This window comes from Balaenoptera physalus (assembly GCF_965194825.1).
Source record: "Balaenoptera physalus genome assembly, chromosome: 12".
NCBI lineage: Eukaryota > Metazoa > Chordata > Mammalia > Artiodactyla > Balaenopteridae > Balaenoptera > Balaenoptera physalus.
In genome coordinates this window covers 67,001,753-67,026,121 of record NC_138897.1, presented here as the reverse complement: position 1 = coordinate 67,026,121, position 24,369 = coordinate 67,001,753, and the positions used below count along the sequence as shown (strand labels likewise).

The following is a 24,369-nucleotide window of genomic DNA, read 5'->3' as shown; positions in this document are numbered from 1 at the left end:
AAGAAGTCAGAGACTGAAGTGGAAAAGGGAAGGTGTAGGGGAGGGGTGGGCAAATGGGTGAAGGAGGTCAGAGGTACAAACTTCCAGTTATAAGCTCTGGGGATATAACATCCAGTGTGGTGACTGTAGTTAATAATACTGGATTGCATATTTGAAAGTTGCTAAGAGAGTAGATCTTAAAAGTTCTCATTATTAGAAAAAAATCTGTGACTATGTGAGGGGATGGGTGTTAACTAAACATTGTGGTGACCATTTCACAATACAGACAAATATCAAATTATGCTGCACACCTAAATTAACATAATGTTATATGTCGATTGTATCTCAATACAAAACTAAAAATAAATTTTGAAAAAAGAAAGGTGCAGATGATATAAGAAGAATTGGGGGAGGGTAAGAATATATTTGCTCATATTTACATAAAGAAACACTGGAATAGTATACAAGAAGCAAATAAAAGTGGTTAATTTTAGGCAGGAAGTAATGAGGTAACAGAGAACAGGGTGGGAAGGAAGGGGAGTAAAAGTCAGACTTTCAATCTATGACTTTTTATACTTTATTATACTTTTTATACTTTTGAATCAGGTAACTCTATTGCTCCTGCCAGAAGAATTAAATTGAAAAAAAAAAAAAAAGAAAGATCCTGAATTACACACACACACACACACTGGGTGAACAATTATGGATACTGGAACTGGATGAGTCTTACTTGATGATTTAGGGTCAAGATTCTGATGCCCAGAAAATACAATTAATGCCCCTCCAGAACTTTGACAAACACTGATTTTCTTTTTTGGATTGGTGTGCTCTAAGTCCAGAATTTTTTAAAAGGAATAGAATTGTTAGGAGTCATAAGATGCTTAAGTGTTGAAGAAATTTAGAAATAAATTATCCTATCCTTCTCTTTCAGGGAAGGACCCTCAGGTTCAGCAGACTCAGTCCACAGTCAAGGTCACACAGTCAGAGGCAGAGGCAGCTCTGGGCCCTCAGCCACCACTCTGTGCCCCTGTGTCACCCCCCCCCAGGTCCCCCGGCAAGATGGCAGGTGGCCTCTGAGACTGCCCAGGAGGTGCTGTCGGCTCTGGACCACGGCCCCTTGAGGAAAGATGAGGGAAGGAACCGACATGGCTTCAGCCTGGAGGGGAAAAAGGCGAAATTTAATAAAAGCAAATCTTGAGTCATATCTAGGCAGTTGGAAAGGGAGCAACTGGTCTCTGTCTTTAGAGAAGAGCAAACTAGAATTAACACCACCACGTGAGGCAGGAGAGTCAAGGAGGAAAGTCCTAATCTGGTTAGAGAGGAAGATGCCATCAAAGGGGGCAGTGGCAGTGCCTCGTGGGGGTCTTTAGTGAGGTTTCTTTCTCTGCAGCAGTTCTTCCCAGCAGGTGTCATTATACATATCTGCACAATTTGAGAAGCTCAGCTACGGCACTGCTGCGCCCGTGTCCCCCGCAGAGGCCGGGTCCAGGGGGCAGGGGGCGCGCTGAGCCTGGAGCGGCTCCCCCTAGACTCTGACGAGTCTGTGGTCGGAGGTCAGGTACAGCGGGCTGTGGGCTGGTCCAGATCCCCTGGTCTCACTCCCAGCCCTGCCTATGAAGTCGTTACCTGTGAACCTGACAGGTAACCAGAGCCCTCTGCACGGCGTGGATACCACGCAAACCCACCGCCCCGGCGCCGCACCTGCCTCCCCGTAACCTTTCCAGAAACATATTTTGTACCCCGATTCCTTGTTTGGCCCACAGCTGGACTGTCCCAGCGTGTCCCGAGGCCTGGAGGTCAAGTAGGCTGAGTTCTGACCAGTTGGAAGGGGTGGATGGACGTGTGGCCCTGGGCCTGGCCCTTTAAGACTTCCTGCCCCTCTTCCTCCAAGCTCTTCCCCATCAGACTTTATGCAGAAGAGCCAAGAGGACTCAACAGCCAGACAGTAAGGGTGACAGCACCATACGAGGAAAAGAGAAGAAAAGAGCCGCGCTTTGAACCACTGCTTGGAGAAGAGCTAGTCACTGGCCAGGAACACCTGTTTAGGACTTTTGCATGAGAGACAAGCAGACTTCATTCCACTGGGCTGCTGGCATCACAACGATGTGAGGTCACAGCAGCTGGCGTCACAGAGGACCATTAAGGACAGGGACTTGTGGCCGGCCAGCTTCTTCAGTCTGGCACGAATTCAGGACTCTTTCCAGGCTCCAGAGAGGACACTGAAACCACTGGCCGTTTTCCACATGGCATCAGCCTTGCTAAAGTAACATGTGGTACCCCCAAGCAGCACAGAAAAAATTCCCCTGTTGGAAGTAGATATTTGCTGAGTGAATGACTGAACTTCATGCCAACTCTTGTAGACGTGAAAGGCTATGATTCATTATTTTATGAATAATCTACATTGTTTGTTACCTATTTTACTTGTATTAGGCACTAAATTGAATCAGATAGTGTTTCTTTCCCTGTGCGCCATTGGCACGGGATGTTATTTAATTAACGTGAAACAGTATATGTCAGCGTTGACAAAGAAGTTGGTGTACTGAGCCCATACGCTAGCCACCAAATTCCCAACCATTTGAGCGTCCTCATCTCTCAGGCAAGGACAGAAGATGGGAGAATAACTCCCCTTTGGTTCCTTCTCCACGTGCCTTCTTCACAATCATGTGTCAGCCCCATGGGAAACCCACATTGGTCATCACTTTGATGCCCAAGCAGCTCACCCATCATGGGCCTTTTTCAGCTTCAAGCCAGCTTCTGTCTTAATGTTGCACACGTGAATCATGTGTTGAGCCCTCGTGCTGGGTTTGGGAATCTTTGTCCTGATCCCTTGAAGTCCAGCTCTTTCATGAATGTGTCATGCTCTATTTCCCGTCAGTAAGAGGGTCACTTCTAACTTCCTGTGGAGCACATTTTTCTAAGACTAATTCAAAGATACCCTGCAAAACCCTCTCCTGATGCATAAATAAGTAATTGGATGGATGGATAGGTGGGTGGGTGGATGGATGGATAGGTGGGTGGGTGGATGGGTGGATAGATGGATAGGTAGGTGGATAGATGGCTAGGTGGGTGAATGGATAGAAAGATGCTGGTCTTCAGTAGCCTCTACACCTATACATCAGAACCCTAGAAACCTCAGAATCTTTGTGGCTCTCTGGATATCATGCCTCAGGAGTTTAGAATTGAGACCAGCTGGCCCTCCAGATGGTCAACTGTGCTCCCTGACCAACATTCCAAGGACCCTATTGAGAACTTTATGTTACCCGGGCACAAGCTAAACCACACAGACTACCTTCTCATAAATATGGAACTATCAGGGGAAAAAAATCAAATAACAGGTGATCTCATGCAACATTTGCCTTTTCCATTTAGAAATTTTGAAAAGTCTAACCTGAAATTTAGTTCAGTTGGGTTTTATCTGCATCTTGAGTCTGAGATAATATTTTCATGGAAGGTACCATTTTTTTCTTTATTTTTCTCTCCCTTCTGACATGATCTTGGACACTTTGCTCGGCTTTTCCAGCTTACAAACATTGCCTGCTTGGCACCATTTAGGACTGGTCTGCAGTTGGTTGAGAAAATGCCTGTATGGGCTTTCTCAAAGGCAGAAGCATTTGAAGTCAGAATGGCAGCATATGCTCATTCCAGCAGGAAACCCAGCCAATTGGCAATGACCCCCTGACAATGAAATATTAATATGGAGAAACAGTCTTTTTATCATCTAAGGTACTTGTAGCAGATTCTCCGAGAAACTTTCTTCCCTGCCTTATTCATTCATACTGTGTGGAATACACTGGATTCCATCTGCTTATAGCCCTGTAGGGGGAAATCGTGGTGGCTTTCATCCAGTGAGTCTTGGCAGGCACCCGCTGTACGTTCGTTGTTATTTGATGAAGGATTTGGCATATGTGCCGAGGTAAGCCTTTTTGAGGTGTTATCCAGAACGAGCTTCCTAGTAAAAGGCCCTCCCCTCAAAGACTCTTCCCAAAGAGGCTGCCGCAGAGCTTTTCTGTGGGTAGAAATTGCACATGTAACCTGCTTACTTTATTTCATGGACGTGGTAGAATTCCACTAACCCCTCCAGGATTTCTTAAAGTGGGGTTGGACCTCCTGGATGTGAGGGCAGGAAAATCCACAGAGGTTCTGCAGAAGCCAGAGAGCTGTTTTGTGGCAGCTGGTGCCGGTAGCAATAGACAGTAGAAGAACCTGTGGGAAGAAGCAGAAATTCTGTATCTGCTGGGCCCCCTCCTTCTTCCCCAGTCTGCCTGGATTTCAGATTGGCCATCATGATGGGAGGAAGACCAGAGGAGAAGTGACCTGACCAGCTGCTGGCCGTGACGAGGCTGCAAGGAAAGCTGAGGGGCCTTTGGGGAAGCAGAGGGCTGTTGAGTGACACACAAGGTCAAGGGGGTTCTGCCTAAAAGACCACAGTAAGCTTTCAGGACTCTGCCGGTTCCAGAGGCCGTCAAGCCATTCAAGAGGACTGATCATCCCCACAGGAGCCTCGAGGGCTGGGGAGGACACCAGCTTCCGAGCAAGACCCCTGAAGAGCTGGGGCCAGAAGATGGACCTCAAGTCTGGGCCTGAAACTCCACGGGACCAGCTCCACTTCCTGCCCAGATCCACCTTCACTGCATGATGCCCAAAGTGTTTCCTCCGTTTCATCGAGACGAGAGCTCCCAGAAGGTAGGCATCATTGGAAACTATCTTTAGGGTCAGGGATGAACTTCCCTTCTGCAAATGAAGGCTTAGTGGGATAGCAAAGCACTCACAAGCATCTCAGCCCATGGTGATCTGAGTGGAGGAACCACACTTCCCAGAACATAAGAACTCCCTGGGTGGAGTTTTCCAAAGCCTAATATCACTTTTCATTCCCCAGGTTAATGAGGTCAGAAACACCCTCCTCTACCATGGGAAGGAGATCCCCCCCAACCCCTGGCTATGACTCACCCTTCCCCACCACCCCTGGCTGTCCTATGGTTACTCTAAAGCAGACCATAGTCCTGGCTGCGGGCAGGGCTCTTGGCTGGAATGTTCACTGCTGGCCTTGCCTTTCGACTCCACAGGAGCTGGAGAGAGAAAACGAACACTGCATTTAAAATGCTCTGGTGGATTTTTTTTTTTAATTTTTTAATTTACTTTTTCTCTCTTAGTGCCATCTCCCTTACACCCTGGTAAAGGACACAGGAAAGAGGCAAAAATCATCTTCTGAAATTGTGCTTATGAATTTCTGTCCTTGAACTAGGATGTTTTCAAACTCTGCACAGATGGTTCAAGCTTCCAAAATCTCTACACTTACACCAGCTCTATTTTTAGAGCCACGTTGGAAGTAGCTGGCAGGGAAAAAGAATGGTTGAAATCAGGGAGATCCCAGAAAATCCAGGATGTATGGCCCAACAAATCTCTGCTTCTTGTAGCAGTGAGTGCTGGTATCGGCCGGCGAGGGCGTGGGGAACAGGAACTTTCTTTGCACCTGTCTTAGGGCTCCGAGGAACACTTCCCTCCGACCATCTGTGGGTCTCTCTCTAGATTCCTGCTTCTGCCTTTCCCTGGATTCTCTGTCCCGTGGAATGTTTTTCAAGTTAAATGGCTTAACTTTATCCTTTTTATAATGGAGGTATAATTGACGTGTTATATTAGTTTCTGGTGCACAACATAATGATTCAGCATTTGTGTATTTTGCAAAATGATCACCATACTAGTCTAGTTAACGCCCATCACCTCACATATTTATGGAACTTCTTTTCCTTGTGATAAGAACTTTAAAAATCTACTCTCTTGGCAGCTTTCAAATATGCAAAAACGGTATCACTAACTATAATCACCATGATGTACATTACATCCCCAGGACTTACTTATTTTATAACTGCAGGTTTGTACTTCTTGACCTCCTTCCTTTTACCCACCCCCGACTCCAGCCTCTGGCCACCACCAATCAACATGAATGAGCTTTTTTTTTTTTCTTTTTTAGATTCCACATATAAATGAGATCATATGGTATTTGTCTTTCGCCGACTTATTTCACTTAGCATAAGGCCCTTAAGGTCCATCCATGTTGTTGCAAATGGCAGGGTTTTGTTCTTTTATATGGCTGAATAATATTCCACTGTATATGTATACTGCAATTTCTTTATCCACTTCATCCACCAATGGACACTTCAATTGTTTCCATGTCTTGACTATTGTAAATAATGCTGCTATGAACATGGGGGTGCAGATATCTTTTTGAGTTAGTGTTTTCGTTTTCTTCTGATAAATACCCAGAAGTAGAATTGCTGGATCATATGGTAGTTCTATTTTTAATGACTGCAACAATTTGAACAGTGCACAAGGGTTCTCCCTTTTCTCCACATCCTTACCAACTCTTGTTATCGCTTGTCTTTTTTATAATAGCCATTCTGACAGGTGTGAGGTGTTATCTCATTGTGGTTTTGGCTTGCATTTCCCTGATGATTAGTGACGTTGCACATCTTTTCATGTACCTGTTGGTCATCTGTATGTTTTCTTTGGAAAAATATCTATTCAGATCTTCTGCCCATTTTTTAATTGGATTGTTTAGTTTTTTGCTGTTGAGATGTATGAGTTCTTCATATTTTTGGATATTAACACCTTATGAGAAATATGATTTACAAATATTTCCTTCCATTCAGTAGGCTGCCTTTTCATTTTGTTGATGGTTTCCTTTCCTGTGCAGAAGGTTTTTAGTTTGTTATGGTCCCACTTGTTGAATTTTGAATTTTTGGAAGTGTGGCCTCCACCACTGAGCAGCCAGTGACTTGGTGCATTTTACCTAAATTCTCCAAACCTTTGCTTTCCTGGCACATCTGAAATTAGCTAATAAAGGTGGGCGTAGATCCCATTTAATGGACAGGCAGAATATGTGCCTGCACACAGGTGACGCAGGTGACACCAGGGGCCCCAGGGTCATCAAGCCACAGGTGGAGTCTCCACGCCGCCTTCCCAAAGGGCATCTTTCTCACTTGGCATCTCTGAGCCCCTAAACTTCACTGCAGAGAGCTTGCACTTTTTTCCTCGGTTGATTTTTCTCTTTCAAAACAAAAGGTCCTTCAAAGGACTGCACTCCCCACCAGGAGAAAGATTCCCAAGGGCTCTCAGCTCTGAAAAACAGAAAATGCTCAAAAAACCCCACTGTTAAGCTGCTGACAGCTTCTGCTCGGGGTGGGGGGGGCTTGGAGGGCGGGCAAGGGCCGGGGGCGCCTTCAAAGGACATCCCATCTGGAAAGGGCAGTGCAGGGGGTGCTTGGACAACCCTGGGCACAGGAAATGTGAATTCTTCTAAAACAAACAAAAACAAGCCAAACAACGAAAGGAAACTGCATTAGGATCCAATGTGATCTGAATGGAACCACATGTGTCTTCCGGGGGGAAACAGAGCCTGGGCCTGTGTTTGTACACAGGACGGGCCCTCTCCGCCCTGGACTCACGCAGCCAACTCTGGGCAGACACCCCCCGCCCCTCCCGTCAACGCCCCAGGGCCACGGCCCTCTGTCCTCTGCGGGGCTCCCTCCCTCGCCCGGGCCCCTCAAAACCGACCTGCTGGGGGAGTTTCCCCACCAACCTGCAGACGAGCTGCTGGGTCACTCAGAAAGCTCTAAGCCAGAGGAGGATGTGGGCTGGAGAGGGAGGGGCAGATGGTGGGCATCGGCCCCCATTTGTGCGCAGCCAGCTGGCAAGGCCGGCCTCCTCGCAGCCTGTGTGGGAAGGGCCTGCAGGGCGCCCGTCTGAGGACGGCTCTCTGCAGTCAGCCCCCTTCCCCAGGCCCAGCTGCCTCTGAATTTAGCGACAACTTGTATTTGCTGGGGCAGGAAGTGGTGGGGAGGAAATGGAAAAGCTAACTCTGAGCGTTGGCGCCTGGGCCAGGGGAATGAACGGTAGGGTTACAGACCTTTCACTGGCAGGGACCTTGGAACTCGCACAGCCCGGCCTGGCCACCTTACAGACAGGCACCACAGTCTGACTCTCAGGGGACCCTGACTCAGGCCCTGTCATCCTGACTCTCCCAGGCCTCTCACGGCAGCTCTGATGGGCTGTTACTCTCCGTTCTGTCCATAACGTTCGTAGCATTGAAACGGTGCCCGTGGGTCCCTCCGGGTTGGGTGTGAGGTCACCCATGTCCTCTGCACACAGCATATAATAAATAATAAACGTGTCTTAACTGGCAGACGCTACAACCTGTAGAAAACTCACCAAACGTCTCCACCAGGCCAGACCCGCCCTTCTTGGCAAACCTTCTCTCACACCCTTAAAAGCATCCTGCGATGCTCCCCAGATGATCCACGTAAGGGGCCGGGAGAACCGAGCCCCGGGGGGCAGGGGCGGGGCTGGGGGGGGGCGGGAAGCACAGGCCAGAAGGCGCCGGCCACAAGCCTCAGGCCTCAGAACTATCTTTGCTCGCAGGCCAAGGGAGAGTTTCTGGAATTTGGTCACAGGGAGGGCAAGTCAGCGCAGTTCATGGAAAAAGTATTTTAAGGGGAAGAGTGTTTGGCAATTTCCCTTAGCTGTAAACCAGCCAAGAGGAATTAAACAGGGGACCCCAGGGGCACGTGCCAGCACGCCGGGGTCAGCTACATCCTCGTGTTCTGCACCTCAGGAAAGCATCCGTCCAGAGTGAAGGATGACCACATAGTGACCATAGGAAGGCGTTTCAGAAGGTAGTTCGCATGGAGCTTAACCTTGCTTAAGATGACCTTTTAAAAAACCTAGACTACTGACAGCTCATGAGGAATCGTGAGATATAAAAAAGCGCAGGGCTGCGGTGACCTAGGGGAGGCCCGTCCCAGCTGGAGGACTGTTTCTGAATGAAAGCTCCCCCGCCCCCGGCCTGTCCTCAGAACCCACTGGAAAAGGCCTGGACTCGGGAGACAAAAGGCCAGGTCTGTCCTCAAGCCACCCACCTCTCTCTCACCTGAGGGCGATTCTCTTTCTCACCTGTGCAGCACCACGTGCCCCGGCCGGCTTGCTGGGCTACCGTGAGAGACAGGTGAAGTGTTCAAGGGGATGACAGGTAATAACATGTCAGGTAACACAATTGTGGGCAACTGGGCCCCTGATTGGGAAAAGCGGTGAAAGTCGTGCTCTCCTTACATGAAAAAATGCTAAAGTCTCTGTGGGTCAACCTCTGTGAGACAGGCACACACCCCCTGGCCTGCCAGACCCAATGCAGGAACCACGTTAGGTGTCCTGAGCAGGAAGGATTTAATACGGGAAACTGGGTGCTTACAGGTTGTCAGGAGGGCTAAGGGCGCTCGGCTGGGCGTGCGGGAGAGAATTCCAGGACATCATCCAAATGACACAGGAGGATGAGCTTCTACCCGGGGCCCCACTAGAGCTGTGATGCCCCAGCACGGCCAGCTCTGGGCACACAGGACACAGAGCAGAAACGGAGCAGGTGCTCTCCCACAAACAGACGGAATCTGGTCTCCACACTCTGTGCTGTTACACAGCTAGAGGGGGCAGGAAGCTGCTTCTGCCCCACTCCTGCGCCCCGAATCCCACCAGTGCAGTAATTCATAGAGCGTAGCTCACGCCCAGCCCTTCAGCTACAGGGCATCTTAGGAAGTGTGGTTGTAACCCTCCTCTCCAGCTCGGGGGAAAATGGGGGGCAGCAAGCCAACCCCGGGACCTTTCCCCAGCCCCTCCACACACACAGACCTTGTTTTACTGGGAGAAGTTTGAAAGCTAGAGACTTCCTGAAGCTAAGATTAATTTCTGATTAATTACTCTCTCTTTTATTAGTCTTCACAGTAGGTAGGTCACAAAGTCCCCCTCGGCCCAGGTTCCTCTGACCAAGTTCTCCACTGTCCCCTGGGCAAGGGGTATGCGTGTGTGCATGTGTGTGTGCATGTGTGTGCATGTGCATGTGTGCATGTGTGTATGTGTATATGTGTGTGTACACGTGTGTGCGTGTACCTGTGTACATGTGCGTATGCCTATGTGTGCACGCTCACACCATGGATCCCTTCAGCAGTCTGATAAAGGTGATGGATCCCATCTTAGAATAATGTTTTCACATGCATGAAATTAAACTCATAAGATTACAAAAGAAACCCATTATATTGGTAACTGTAGTTCAATGTAATTGATTTCCCTTGTAATCTTTAATAAACACATTAAATAACCAGGTCCCCCAGCAGACCTCATGTCAGTTATAACTTTGAGGACAAGATGAGTGTAAATATTTCAGGACATCTGCAAAAACGGAACCGCCATATGAAATTACCTTATTTCTATTGACGGTAAAAATCACAGATTCTGCTAACAGCAGTCATCTGTTGCCTACATCCGAGAATAAAGGAGGTGCTAGATGTCAGACAGGGATTAGTGAGAGTCAAGCTGCATTCCTGCCCTCCGAGTTCACGAGCCCCAAAGGGAGGTGGACCCGAGTTAGGAGCCCCCCACTTGCGTGCCATACCCGTCTGCATACATGGCTGACCATCCCCCTGTGCCCCAGCCCCCCAGAGAGGGGACGGAAGCAGGATCAAGTGGTTCCTTTTGGGGTGACCGCACATGGTACGCATCACTCCCACTGCCCTCCTGAGAGGTGATCACAGCTCACCCCAAGGAGTCTGCATCTAGGCGGCCGGATGCCCAGAACAAGCTCAGAAAGCACTGTCACTAAGAGAGCAAAGGGGAGAGCGGACCTCAGGGACCAGTGGGCGGTTTCTACCACACTCCCTCAGTCACGCAAGTGCACACGATGAAAAGTTCAAATTAGCTGAACTCCTCTGCATGGTCTTAAGGCAATTTGCTTCCTTTGTTTGGAAAATACTTGCTGCTAGTATTTCTCAAGCCTTCTTTAAACCTACTAATTATTGAAATAGATCTCTGTGTCTCTAGCAGCGACAGAATACAGCTCTATTGTGGATGCAGGAGAATCCAGCAGTGGCCTCACTGGGTTTTCCCATCCACTGACGGCCTCTCTGAGCTGAGATCTGCTGCTGCCTGTTGCCTGGGCCCCGCAGTCCTAATCCTCATTTTACCTCATGATTTTTACGTTGTAGCTTGTGGCAAAGTTTTCAAACCCTTTTTTTCCAGTTCCCCCAGAGGAGAAACTCCCTTATCATGGACTGAGGAAGCTCAGAGCAAAGCCGTGAAAGTCTAGAGGAAACTGCCTGTTCCCCCCACCCTTTCCGCGTACCCTTCCATCACAGCTACACGTTGGGTCACCACGTGTGTAGGGCAACTCCATACACTCTGGGCTACTCCTTGTGAAGTGCTTGCTCTCTGGGGGGCTCTGATACGGGCATGCTCACCCCTTTGTTGGGTGGAAGGTCTTCCTGAAGGAGGGTGCTGCCCTTTCCAGAGCCAGTTGTGTGTTATCTTCTAGTCTCTTCCATCACCCCTCAACTTGAACCGAGTCTTAGGAAACATTACACCTTGTTCTCCACCACACACCTGGCAATTAGGAGGGGGCCTGTGTCCATATTCCTGAAGAGGAAAGCAAGAGGTATTCTCATTCTTAAGACCATGACATGACCAGCGCACCGAGGAGAGAGACAGCCAAGGGCAGGTGAATCTTGGAGACATGACCTCTGACCACCCTTCACAGCCAACTTGGAGGACCTGGGAGAAGCTTTATTAAGATAACCTAAAGATTTTCACGTAAACTTCAATCATAATTTTAGCTTATCTCAAAAACCAATGGGTTTCGGAGGATTATATATTCATTTCTACTGTCTCTTGTCACTCTGGAGGTTGGAATGACTCTACCTTACCTCCTGGCTGTGGACAGCACCCGCCATAAGCTCTAAAACCCTACGAACAAAACTGGATCACATAGTAGATGTTCCAAGACATTCCACTGAGCAGAATTCTTCTAATTTAATTAGAATGCCGAGCAACCACCCAGCTCAGTCTCTGGTTTTGCGTGGACCTTCTCCTCATCCCACGCCTCTGCCATGGATTCCCGTAAAGGAAATTCTTCCCATGCTTCACAAAGGATTCCTGCCAAAGACCCAAGTTTTCATTCTGTGAGGTCCGACTCTGTCCCCAGAGCTTGATCTCTGAGTTGACCGGGAATGTGCGGTTTGAAGTGCAGTGTAAGTGTCCTTTGTGCCTTGTCTGGAAGTCGCTGCTAAAATGCTAAACAGTGTTTTTCCAACACCACCTCCCCAGGGGGTCTCTACCAGTGAGCCCCTTGGAACCGGTCAAACACATTTTCAAGATGCTGGATGTCAGAATCAAGATCTAGGATTGAGGCTTAGAGAAGGCAAGATTTTAGATGACTAGCTGGCTTCATTTTTAAGGACCCTATTGGGGAAAGCTATTCATTCCTGGCTCAAATCACCTAATGACAATCCCTTGGGTGATAATAGTAATAACACTACCACTGTTTATTAAGTACTTGTTCTTGTGCTAAACATCTTATGTACTTTGTATCAATGAATGCTCATAGCTACCCTAAGACAGGAGTACTATTATGTCCATTTTATAGATGAGAAAACTAAGGCTTAGAGTGTAAGTGGTTTACCTGGGGTTTCATAGCTGATTAGTGCCAGAGCCAGGATTCGCATCCCGTCCTCAGTCTAAGGCCTTTGTTGTAAGCGTTTTGCTGTATATACCTCGTAGGTATTTGCGCCAACCCCTCCGTAGGTAGATGGTTTGCAAATTCAGAGGGTGGCCCAGGTCAGTCCTGGCCAAACGCAGTGGGGCCGTTTCCCTTCTGCCTGGTTGACGGTGACATCAACAAGACGTCTCTGGAGGTCAGGGGCAAATGAGGCAAGTGTGCTTTGCCTTAACCCAGATTAAGTCAGCATCCAGCAGAAGAGACGTGATTGTTTTATTGGTCATATTATCATTCCCTCCTCCACAGCACCCCCAATTCCAACCAGGGCCATTTGTAAGGAAGCCTGGCCCACGGCGAGCAGCACACAACTACCCACGCTCTCCTCGGACCTTTGCTGTCTGCCTCTCACTGCTGCCAGGAGCCAACATGTCAAGGTCCCAAGGTACCAGGTTGAATTCTAGTGGGATGGTGAGAGATTTCCACGATCCAGAGTCACGGGAGAATGGAGAAACGGGCAGTTTTGCCTTTTGCATCCCTGCCTCCTGCCTCTTGCCCAGGTGACACCCAGGCTTTCGGAGTTGGTGGGGCTGAGCTGGGGACGGGGGTGGCAGTTCTTACCAGGCCATTGGAAATGGTCCCTGTGGGGGTCGGCCGATCGAGTTAAAGCTGACGTCCAATTCCAAAACCACTTTTTATGGGAAATAGAAACTGTAGGAAAGAGGAAATACAGAGGATGTCTTTTAAAGGTAGTAGCTAAGCCATTCGGCATGAAAATATGGGATAAGTGATGAAAATCAGAGTCCAACAGGTATTCTCTCAGCTCCCATCTCTCTCTCTCTCTCTCTTTTCTTTCTCTTTCCTGCCGTCTATGGAATGAAGAAAAGAGCAGAGCTAGCCAGGCCTTGTGAAGTGCAGCATAGCAGCCGTGTCCTAAAGGACCCTGCCAGAGCTAAATGTCTGAGAAGCAATTCACATGCTATTGGCTTAACAGGAACCAACTGTGTTGTTTTTATGAACAAATCTAAATCAGGCCAGAGACTTCAACGCCGGTTTGGGGGCCCCCAGACCCAGTCCTCTTATGGAGCTGTGTGTTTCCACGTGCCCAAGGCCATCCTGCATGTGGCTGCCGCTGGTGTCTCCCGGGAAGCAACACCAGGCTCACGTTAAATGGCCCCCTGAGTGTCCCCAGCACATTTGATTATTTTGTTCCTCTGGGAAAAGAATGCAGATCTGCATCTCCGCATTTACTGCGGTGTTGGGTGGGTTGGAGCTGCAGAAACTGGACCAGGTTAGTCCTTGTTTGTAGGATGTGTCCCCCGACACACAGAACCCACGGGGTACAGCTGGCTGTGCCCTCAGATCCTGGGTCAGGGCCGCCACGAGCCCTGCGACACCTGGGCCCCAAAGCAGCAAACAGAAGGGAGTTAACGTGAGGGCCCCTGCAGGGCTGAGTTTCTGGGATCACCCACAGCCCCCGGGGTAGGGGGCAAAGGGCGTGCAGGGAGGGGCGTCTGTGCAGAAAGGACAAAATTGCAGACCCAGGAAAAGGTCTTGTTTCCTCTGAGAACCTTAGGAAGACCTGGAGAAAATTTGATTTCCAAGTCTGACACCAGAGTGGAGACGTGGTTTTCATTTCAGGCTGGACGGGGTGGGCTTGAAACAATCTTGATGGTGTCCTCATGGGGAGGACAGGACCCTGCCACCTGGCTGCACCGGGAGGTCATGTACCCAGAAAGGCCCCCTCTCGCCCAGGGCAGCCATCTGGCCACCAGTCCCAGGGACCCTTCACAGGCATCTCCCTGGTCCAGGGTGGACCAGCCCGTGTGCCGGGTGCAGAGCGCCTGCTTACAAAACCATCTGAGCATGGCCCGATGTGGGCGCACGGCCAGCTTTTACATAATTCAGGCTTGGCTCTGCTCAAGATGGTACAACTTAAAGGAGCCTTGGAAGTTGTGCTTTCATCTCCTCCTCAGCCTTCCCACCTCCCTGCATCCTTCCCCGCATGCTGGCAGCAAGCGCGTGGTGGCACTTTATCATGTGGGCTGGACGTCAGTGCCTGGGGTGCAGAGGACCAGACCGGCGTTTCCCAACGTCCCCCCATTGTCCCCCTCCCCGGAGCTGTCACACACATCTCCCCTCCCACCCCCCGAGCTGTCAGCTCTCGGATGCCCAGATGGGAAGCTCAGGAATGTGAGAGGGGGGACGTGGAGCCCAGCACAGTGGGAGCAGATCCGTTTTATTCCCGTCATCAAAAGCCATCTTTCATAATTTAAAGTCACTCTTCTCATGTAGGAAGATCAAAGCCCTGCGCTGAGCCCCGTTCGGGGCGGGGTGGGGGAGGGCGACACATTCATCCTTCAAGTCGGGGCTGAGATGGGGCTTTCCCACTGACGGAGGGGGTCACAGGTTCCGGAAGTTTTAACTCCAGTTTCACATAGTCGTTGGAGGGAGTGGGTTACACTGTTCTTCACGAGGATTCAAACTGTGCGTGCTTTTGTCGTCTGCGTCGCATCTGAGAGGGCAGGGGCCGCGCAGCCTGACTCAGAGACGCAGGCTGGAGCCCATGTGCTCAGGGAGCTTTGGGGGTGGCAGAATCACTGTCTCTCTGTGTCTGTCTGTCTGTCTCTCTCACACACACACACTCGCACACATACTACAGTTGGCTCCTCCTCCCCCAGTTAGAACGTCAAAAAACCAACAGACATTTCATATAAAATAAAAATTAAATTAAAAAAAATTTAAATGCACTGGGAAACCTAAAAAAAAACCCAGTGGACGTTTCCACTTTCCCTCCTTGTTGAATTCCTCCAAATGGGTGTGTCCAGAGGACCCGCTGCCCACATGTGGGAATCAGAGTGTGCAGCGCCCCTGGCGTCGCATTGCATCAGGGAAGACAGGCTGCTTCAAACGGGAATACAGAGTCGGCGTTTGCGAGCAATCTCTGGGCACCTTACACTGACCGTGAAGTTTTCTCAGTTACCTCACTACTGATGAATAATTGGGCTGATAAGGAGCCATGATGGTTTCCCTCCGTTTAACCAAGATTAAAACCAGCTCTTTACCGTCTCAAAACCCACACACATTTTAAGGGACTGAAAAACATCCAGAAAGATTTTCTCTTGGTCTGTGTTTTGCAGCACGTGTATCTGAACGTCTGTTCCTCTAAGGGGCCTAGAAGCAGGATTTCTGGACTGACCTGCAGCAGGAAGGCTGAGAACCATCCTCAGGGCCTGGTTTCAACCTGATTTTGCAGACCAGTTTCTGACCGTGTGCAATGAGATGTGTTTAAATCCAGTATAATTCCATCACTGATGTCAACCATGTCCAGCAAACAAAAGAAAAGGGGAAACCATGATTTTGTCCAGAAGCCTGTCCGCAGACTGGCCTTGATTAGAGCTTTGGTTGCCATATTGAAAAACCAAAATGACCATTCCATGAGGAGAAAAACATTTCCTTGGTCAAATATGAACTGTTCACAGATTCAGATTCACCTACGACAGGGCCCATGACCACAAGCAGACACTAGGATAAGGCATTTCACACGCTTAGGGCAGCCCAGGGAAGTGGGTATGGTCATTCCCCATCCTTAATGCCGCCTCAAAAGCCCAGCAGCCTCCTCTGGCACAGGTGTGTGTCCCCCCAGGATCAGGGGCCCTGCTTTCTGACTCCACCTCTTGTCTCTCCAAAATCATTTCTCAGGGAAGTATTAGGGAAATTCCAAACTTCTCCAAATGTGGTGGCTATTTTTCCATTATTTCTCTTTGCACGATTCTCCTTGAAGGAAGAGTTCAGCCTTGATTCCTTGCTTGGATCACGCCTGATTTAATCCTGGGTTAACCTGGAGAGGAAGGCTGAAATACAGCCTCCTTGAGAGAAAACACGGACTCCCTTTTTGACAGAAGCAGCATTTGAATGAAGACACGTAAGCCTCCATGACGATGTCCTGGGAGAAGCAGCCACGTGGCGGAGGAGCTGGGGCCCAGAACCACCACCTTCTCACGGTGCCACCTCCACCCAACCTCCAGCTCTCTCCCCGGGAGGTGACGTCAACCCCTGGACAGATAAGGTATGTGATGTTCCTGGCTCACAGGAAACAATCAATAAATGGTGACTTTTATCATCCTCTGTTTTTAAATATTGGAGGCAGCGGTATGTTCTGGTTACTTGACTTTGGGGGGTTAAGTTTGTTTTAACCAGAAAAGTTCTAGTTGTTTCCCTCGTCCACATGGAAGATGTTTCTAAAACGTACGCAGGCACTTATTTTCCTGCAGCAGAACTGCACACAGTTGAATTTTTCCGTGATGATTAAGGATCTCGCTGTGCCCTGGGCGGCAATTCCAAGAGCGAAGACTTCTCATCGTTCGGCTCTGAGATGCAGATGTGGAAAGCCGCGCAGACCCAACCATGTGCATCTAAGTCGGTGTTTGTTTTCAATCAATCTCTGGTATCGGAGCCCTTCCCTGGGGTTTGCCTTCCACTTATCAAAGCAGAGTGGGAAGTCTGTCAGGGCTGGCGGTGCTCCCCGTGGAAGGTTGGCGTCTAGTGTATCCAAGTTTTGTTTACTTCTCATTTGGGATGCACATTCGACTTTCCCAAGCAGAGGAAAGTCGGGTCAATGGCAGACACCCAATTTCAGCTGAACCCAAGACCGGCCTGGACCTTTGTAATCAGACCGAAGTCAGAACCCCTTACAGTCATCTGTCTCCACAGATCTACTTGTAACGCTGAGCACTTGCTAAGGAAAAGGGAAGTACAGAGGTGGGAGGTGGGAAGTGAGCCCATGTTGTTCTTATTAAGCCCTTAGGAGGGTTTAGAGGGGATCAGTCACAAATTCTAGGGAAGGAGAAACACATTTACTTTGGCCCCAGACAGTGAAGTTCAGAGGCGAGGGGACGTGGTCTGAAGCAGGGTGAGTGGCCACTCTGCATCCCACACCCGATTAAGCTCAATGACAGCGACCTTGGGCCCCCTGAACGCCACCCGACTTCACCAGACGGCAGACTGATGAGTTAAGTGTAAATGAGAAACATGCGGATTACGTTTCCCTGAGAAAATAGATCACTTGAATAATGAAGGGCCAAAGTGCTTGGGAAAATGCATTATGGATTTTGTCAAGGCCAGAAAGGATGTCGACTACTTCAGATATTCTCTAAATGCCAAAAGTGAGCAAGCATTTAGAGGCAAGCGCTCTCCGGGGGTGCGTAGGGCATCTGATCCTGCAAACCTCCTGCTTGGGAACTTGACCAAGAAGATGTGCATCCGTGCGTCTTCAAAGGCCTGGAAAGTGGTTTTTGCAAACAGCTGAAAAGAATACACGCAGATGAGACAATGATGCCGACCTTGGCCCAACAGGGGACTTGGAGCTGAACTCAGAGTCTTCGGTGAGACAGCCATTCCCACCCCACTTGTTTTTTTCATTTTCTGAGTTGAAAACTATCAAATGCGAGAATCAATGCAAAGGTGTGTTGTGTGATTTTGGCAATAAACAAACAAGCAGACAAAAATGCTTAAGAGTGAGTGGCTGTAGATGGATTCTGCTTGGATCAGGCCATGTTTCAACAAGCTTTCTAACCAACAGTGGTTGTCCAGATGGATGAGAGAGACGCAGAGAGGGGCTCTGTGCAGCCAGGTGGCCAGGTGACAGACCACTGGCAGAGCCCAGGGCCTGTGCCCCTCATCTCCCCGCTCACCTGTCCCGCACCACCTCCCGGACCAGGGCTCCAAGCAGCAAGGAAAGGCTTACTCTCTACCCACAGCCCTTCAGCATCTTCCAAGCAATGAGTCACCCACGTCTCTGTAGATGGAATAGGAAAGTATGAAAATCTGGGAGGACACAGCAGGTGGGCAGGAGAGCTCCGGGCACCATCAGCCCGCCTTCCAGCCTCCACATCCCCAAACCCACCCAGGCGGGTTCTTTGTAGTTATTGCCTTGGTTCCCCCAAAAGTCTGATTTCTCTCCCTCTCTCTCTCTCTTCCTCTTCCTCCCTCTCTGTCTCTGTCTCTCTATCTCTATCTGTATCTCTCTCTATCTCTGTCTGCATCTCTGTCTATCTTTGTCTCTGTCTCTCTCTCTCTGTATCCCTGTCTCTCTATGTCTCTATCTATCTCTCACCACTTCTGAGTCCCTGCATCTCTCTGTCTCCCCATCCCACTCGTCTCTCCAGGTGTTCTCTTCTCCCGAGAACGTCTTCCTCTTTCTCCAAGTCTCTGTCCCTAAGTCTGTTTCTCTGTCTTTTCCTGCTTCCATCTCTGGCTCAGCTGCCCTCCATCTGGAGCCTCTAGAGGGGCCATTGGGAGAAGGGCTGCCCTCATTCCTCCTTGTTTTCCTCTGTTTGGCAGGATCCCCATGAGTGAGACACACATGCCCCTCCCCAGGGGAAACCAGCTTTGTCACAAGCCACAGGGACCTCTCAGCAGGTCCCCGAGCCTCCCTTCTCAATTGGCTCAGAAATTGGGCTGGAACGAGGGTGGCATTCATCAGCCCCAAAGACCCCTGAGTCCTTATACCCTGAAGTCTTGACCTCACCCCCCCAAGTGCTCCTGGGCCCCCCACCGAAGTTTGCAACCTCTCTTCCCCCCGTGTGCCCCCTCTTTCTATTTTGTGGCAACCGTTACTTTTGTTCACTGACAACCAGTTCCCTCTGCTTCCCACACAGTTGAGATCGAGCCTCGGTCTTCTGTTGTCTGATAAAAGTGAAAAAAGGGACAGGTGCTCTGGAGGGTCGCCCAGACCTCAGGGGATTTCTGTGCAAGAGAAAGAAACCTGCCTGGTTTGAAGGCCCTGAGATCAGTGGGCTATTTGTTACCACAGCATAACCTGTTCCCTACTGACAGATACATGTTCCTCGCCCATCTCACTCCACCCATGTTTCTGTGTCTCAGCCCTGGGGTCATGTTTTTAATCCCACGTCTCCACTTACTGTCCTTTTCTTCCTCCCCCACCCCCAACCCAGCTCACCTGGGTTCCTTCTATATTTTGTCCTTTATCACGGACCTGGATTTGTATTGATATCTACAACTCACAGAAATAGATTGGCTTGTATTTTCAGCAAAGATGAGAGAAGATGGGAATATTCCACACAGATATGAGAGAAATGCCTTAAGCCCAATGGTCTGAAATGCTTTAAGTGCAGAACAAATACAGGGAAGGAATGTGCATTTGATCATCTCAGGACTCAGAAGGGAAGGGTGTTTCCAACGGCTTAATAAGTCTGAAATGAAAGTCCACATCAGAGAAGAATGGACAGACTTCTTTGCACAAGTTGGAAGGAAACGACCAAGCCATGTGTGGCCTTGAATGCTTGAGCCCCTCAGCATTAAGGATAGAAACAGGTGAGAGCACGGTGGCATCACAGGGGTTATTTGGAAGGTCAGCTCTTCCCATTGAAAATTGCACAGCTCAGAGGCAAGTGAGAAATTACCAGGACAAAAAAACACACACACACCTCCCACCCTACCCTCCCTCTCAATGCAATAACCTTAAAGTCCCAGCAGGACACAAACCACATGCTGCTGTGGATAAATTCTGAAAAGCATCCGAGGGTAAGTGTTTAATTATACTTAGCAAGGCTGCACCTTTCACTCTCAAGATAGGAAATTCCCACGGATTAAGTGCATTCAGCCTCGAAAGTCCTGCCAGGAGCCTCTCAGGATGGTGGGAACGAGTTTACATCATTCATTTCAGGGCAACAGGAGATCCTGAATCCAAAGGCCTTATGACGTGGTTCCACACAGTCAGGGGCCAGGTGGACAGCCCCTCCGCTGTCCTCAGGGACACTAAATAAAAGAATTAAATCTGTTCCAGGGCAAGCCCCCCAGCATCGGCCTGGGAGAGGGTAAGGCAGCTCAGTAAATGAGACGGACTGGGCCGAGCTTTCTCCTGATGCCCTGAGATCATCTCTGGGATAACCCTCTGGTCTCCGAGTGAGGGGGGGGGGGGTGGCAACGTGGGTCCGGCCCCAGGCAGAGTCGGAGAAGCCAGAATGAGGCATCCAAGCTTCTTTTTAACGCCTGCTTCCTGTGGAGGATGCAGCATCTCATACGTTCCTTTAAGGTTTATTAAATATCAAAACATTTTGTGACTAAAAACCTATATGAGCTGTTAGATGTTATCTGACTCCCCCTCTTTGAGAATCACTGAGCTGGAATTTGTAGCCCCTTTTAATTGATGGTTTTTACCCCATCTCTTTTCAACGCGTATCCATCCATCCTAGACCCGTTTATTCATTCAGCAAGTATTTGTCAAGGACCTATTGCCCACTAATCTGGGTACTGGTAGGAGGGAGGTAAAGTAGAATAAACCATGGTCCTTGCTCTGGAGGAAGATGAACAGACAGCTTTAATAGACTGCAGCACTTCCGAGGTGAAGCACATGCTGGGTGAGAGTCAGGGGCCCACTTATCCCAAAGGTGAGGGGTGGGCTGTCAGGGGAGATTTCCCCTCTCTCCACCTCCCATCCAGACCCACCTACCAACCCTTCATTCGGATGAAGATAAAAGTGACAGAGTTCCACAAAATCATTGAATCTTAAGTATCTTGATCGTTTAGTCCAGTTTTACCCAAATTCACAATGCAGAAAATTGAGGTCAGTGAAGATCGGCCGCTTGTCCTGGGTCACCGTTGCTCAGTGACAGAAGACGGACAACTGAGAGCTGGTCCCAAACACCGACGTGAGAGCTTCCCCTTGCAAGTCCCCATTTCTGCAAAACGAGCCTCCCTGAAACAGCAGTGCTGGATTTAGTCCCGAGTCTGCCTTGGGCCTGGCAAGGATGGTTCACCCTGATCCACAGGCTTCAGCTGGGGTGACTCAAGGCACCTGGAAGATGTGCCCTCACTGTTGGCTGGTACCCACCTGCACCCACCCTCCCCTCGCCTCCACAGGGCTCCTGGGGCTTCCTCACAGCATGGCCGCAGAGTTCCTAAAGCATTCCGAGAGATGCAAGGGGAAGCTGCCGATTCCCTAAGACCTGGTCCTAGAAACTGGCACAGTCCCATCTTCTGCTGCATCTGTTCTTCCAAAATTCAAGGCAGTGGGGTAGGCAGCGGGAGACAGAGACCCTACCTCTCAGTGGGTAGAAAGGCAAAGAATTTTGGACCATCTCCTAATTCACTCCATCTGCCTAAGGTAGTTTGCATTTTCATAGGCTTCAAAGACTCAGTTAAAAGAAATAAAAGCAAAGTGCAAAAATAATGGGGGTAGCTGGTCAGGGGCCTCTGGTGTGCAGGCTGCCGTCAGCTCCTCTGAGGGGCTTCCAGGCACCAGCTGCTGGTGAAGGCAAAAGTGGAGAGACTGAAAAAGATGGAATTTTCCAGTCAATGACGTGACCCTCAGAGCCACGGTGCTCACACTTTATTGCGTGTTACAATAACCTGGACCCCTCATGAAAATACAAGTTCCCAGCACCATCTCAGATCAATTAAATTGCAATTCCCACAGGTGTTCAGGGAGCTATTTTTAAGGAAGTCCCCAGATGATGAGGAGGCAGCTCTTGGGTCACTACCTGTTTGCAAATTCAGACTCAAGACCCTGTTCTCAGGATCACTGGCTCTTGGTTGAGGCAGAGCCCTGCATATTTTTATAGATGTTTTTAAGTGATGAGACTGAAGTCCACTCACTGCCCCCCCCATTATGAATTCCACTTTGGCTGTGAAAAAATAGTCTGAAGATAAGACAACAAACTGAGGGAAAAGTACGGCTGTTTCTGGGCCAAGAGCTCAGCCCTGGGAAATACCCAGACCACTGAGGATGGGGTCGGAGAGACCTGGCTTCCACTTGGGCTTCAGCACCGCTCTCTGAGATCCATTCATGCTGCTGCACAAGTCAACGATTCATTCTCTTCTATTGCCGAGTGTGTTCCGTGGTCTGGATAGACAACAGTTTGCTTATCCATCCACCTGTGGGTGGGGTTGAGGATGCAAGTAGGGCCAAGAGAAAGACCCTCTGGACCAATAGAAGAACAGAGAACACACCTCATTACGGAGCAAACATCAACAGATTTACATGCAGGTAAGGTGGCCTGAAGATGACTACAAAGTTAGGGGGAAATCCAACATATTTCTGCCACAAAAGAGAAGAAATATCAATCATGTCTCTTCTCTTCCAGCTCCGTGCCACATTTCCTGTGAGGGAGCCTGGCGCTAATTCCTGAGTCCGTCCACATGGCCAGAGAAACACCTCTACGTTGTAAGCCTGGAGCCTGGTCTCGGTCCTGGAGAGACGGACCTGTATTCCAAACAGAGCAAGGACACAGATTCCCTGCGTCTCCCAGAAAACACTCTGAGAAAGGGAAAATGGTCTTTGGGGCCTTTATAAATGGAGAAAATGATTCTCATTTACCCTTACAGTGAGCACTTGGGTCGCTTCCTGTTTTGGCTACTTCAAACAAAGCTGAAAAGAACAGTCACGTCCTGGACACAACATGTCTCTGGAGTAACTTGACTCAGGAGTGGAAAGTCTGGGCTGGACCATGGAGTAGGTGTATGTTTAACTCTTAAAGGAACTGCCTAAATGTCTCCCAGAGCACTGGACCGTTTCACATCCCCACCAGCAAGTTGCTACTCATCTGCCCCAACACTTGGCATGTTCACTGTTTTTAATTGCAGCCAATGCAATGAGTGCGGTGGTATCTTATTGTCCATTTCATTCACCTTTCCCTGATACAAATTATGTTGAGCATCACTTCATGTGCTTGCCAGAGATTCGGGTACCTTCTTTTGTAAGCATCGAATCTTTGGCCCAGTTTTTCATTGGGTTGTTTGTAATCGAGCTGTACAAGTTCTTAATATAGTGTCCCTACAAATCCTTCAATGTTTCCTCCCAGTCTGAGGCTTGCTTCTTCATGTTCTTACGATATCTTCAAAAATTTTAATTTTGATGAACTCCAATTAACAAGAAGTAAAACTGATCTCAGACTTCTGGCTCCAGAACAAATTCCAGAACTGGGAGAGAAAATGTTTCTGTTGGTTTAAGCCACCAAGTGTGTGGAGACTTTTACAGCAGCCCCAGGAAGCTAATACTCCCATTATGCTGTTTGGGGCCTGTCCTTTGCACGGGTGGTTCAAGGGTTAGGCTGAGACCTGTGTGGATTTACACATAGAATTAGGGGGTCCCCTCCGGGATTCTCTGCACCCTTCTCCTAGTTCCTCTGGCAAGCAGGAGGGAGTTTCTATTAAAGTTCTCAGCATCCCACGATGGGGACCAGTGGTTGTGTGCAATCATCTCTCCAAGTTTGAGTCGGTTCCACAATCTGCCTGCTTTGTTTGCTCTTCACAGCCCTCAGATAGTTGTTTTTGTGGTTTTCCCAGAGTTTTGAGTTGTAGTTAGTGAGTGGGAAGGGTTGGTGGGCTTCTCTGCACAGAGGAACGAGACCAGGGTCCACATCAGGAGCCAAAGCTGGGACGGGAGAGAACCTACTCGGGACACACACGGTTTCGGTGGCTCGGCTCCGAGGCCCGTCTGTATATTCTCAGCCTTGGGGTGGGGTGTAAAGCAGGTGGGCAAAATCTCAGATTCACAGGTAAGCCCTTTGCTGCTTGCATCGATATGCAGTGTACAAAATCAATTCTGCTCCCAATCAACTCGCCTGGCATTCCCAGTGGTGAGAAGTGGCTACAGGAAACGGTCTAGAAGCAGAGAAGAGGGACAGGTAAATTCTTGCAGCGTTTGAGTGGTTGGGGAGGATCCCTGGTGAGGTGACATTGGAGCTGAACTTGAAGGACGTTCAGGTTTAACAAATGGAGGGTCAGCCAGGGCGTCCCAGGCGGAGCGGACGCTGTGAGCCAGGCTCTGGGTGGGAGGGTCCAGGCTCGGGGGACGAGACCAGGGTGAGGCAGGGCCACACGGACCCCAGAAGGCGGCAGCAAGAGGC

The 24,369-nt window shown here is 49.4% G+C and overlaps 1 long non-coding RNA gene across 7 annotated transcripts; it reads left to right on the top strand.

Moving 5' to 3' along the window:
• Window positions 1-1,604: 1,604 nt before the first annotated feature.
• Window positions 1,605-23,697, top strand: LOC309640123. 7 transcript variants are annotated; one of them, XR_014252055.1, is made up of 5 exons: window positions 1,605-4,662; window positions 8,160-8,275; window positions 12,809-12,944; window positions 16,402-16,568; window positions 22,606-23,697. It is a non-coding gene; the product is annotated as an uncharacterized lncRNA (long non-coding RNA). The 7 variants fall into 7 exon arrangements; XR_014252054.1 differs by lacking the exon at window positions 8,160-8,275 and having other exon boundaries at window positions 16,284-16,568; XR_014252057.1 differs by lacking the exons at window positions 8,160-8,275; window positions 22,606-23,697 and adding an exon at window positions 22,084-22,150 and having other exon boundaries at window positions 1,612-4,662.
• The last annotated feature ends 672 nt before the right edge of the window (window positions 23,698-24,369 follow it).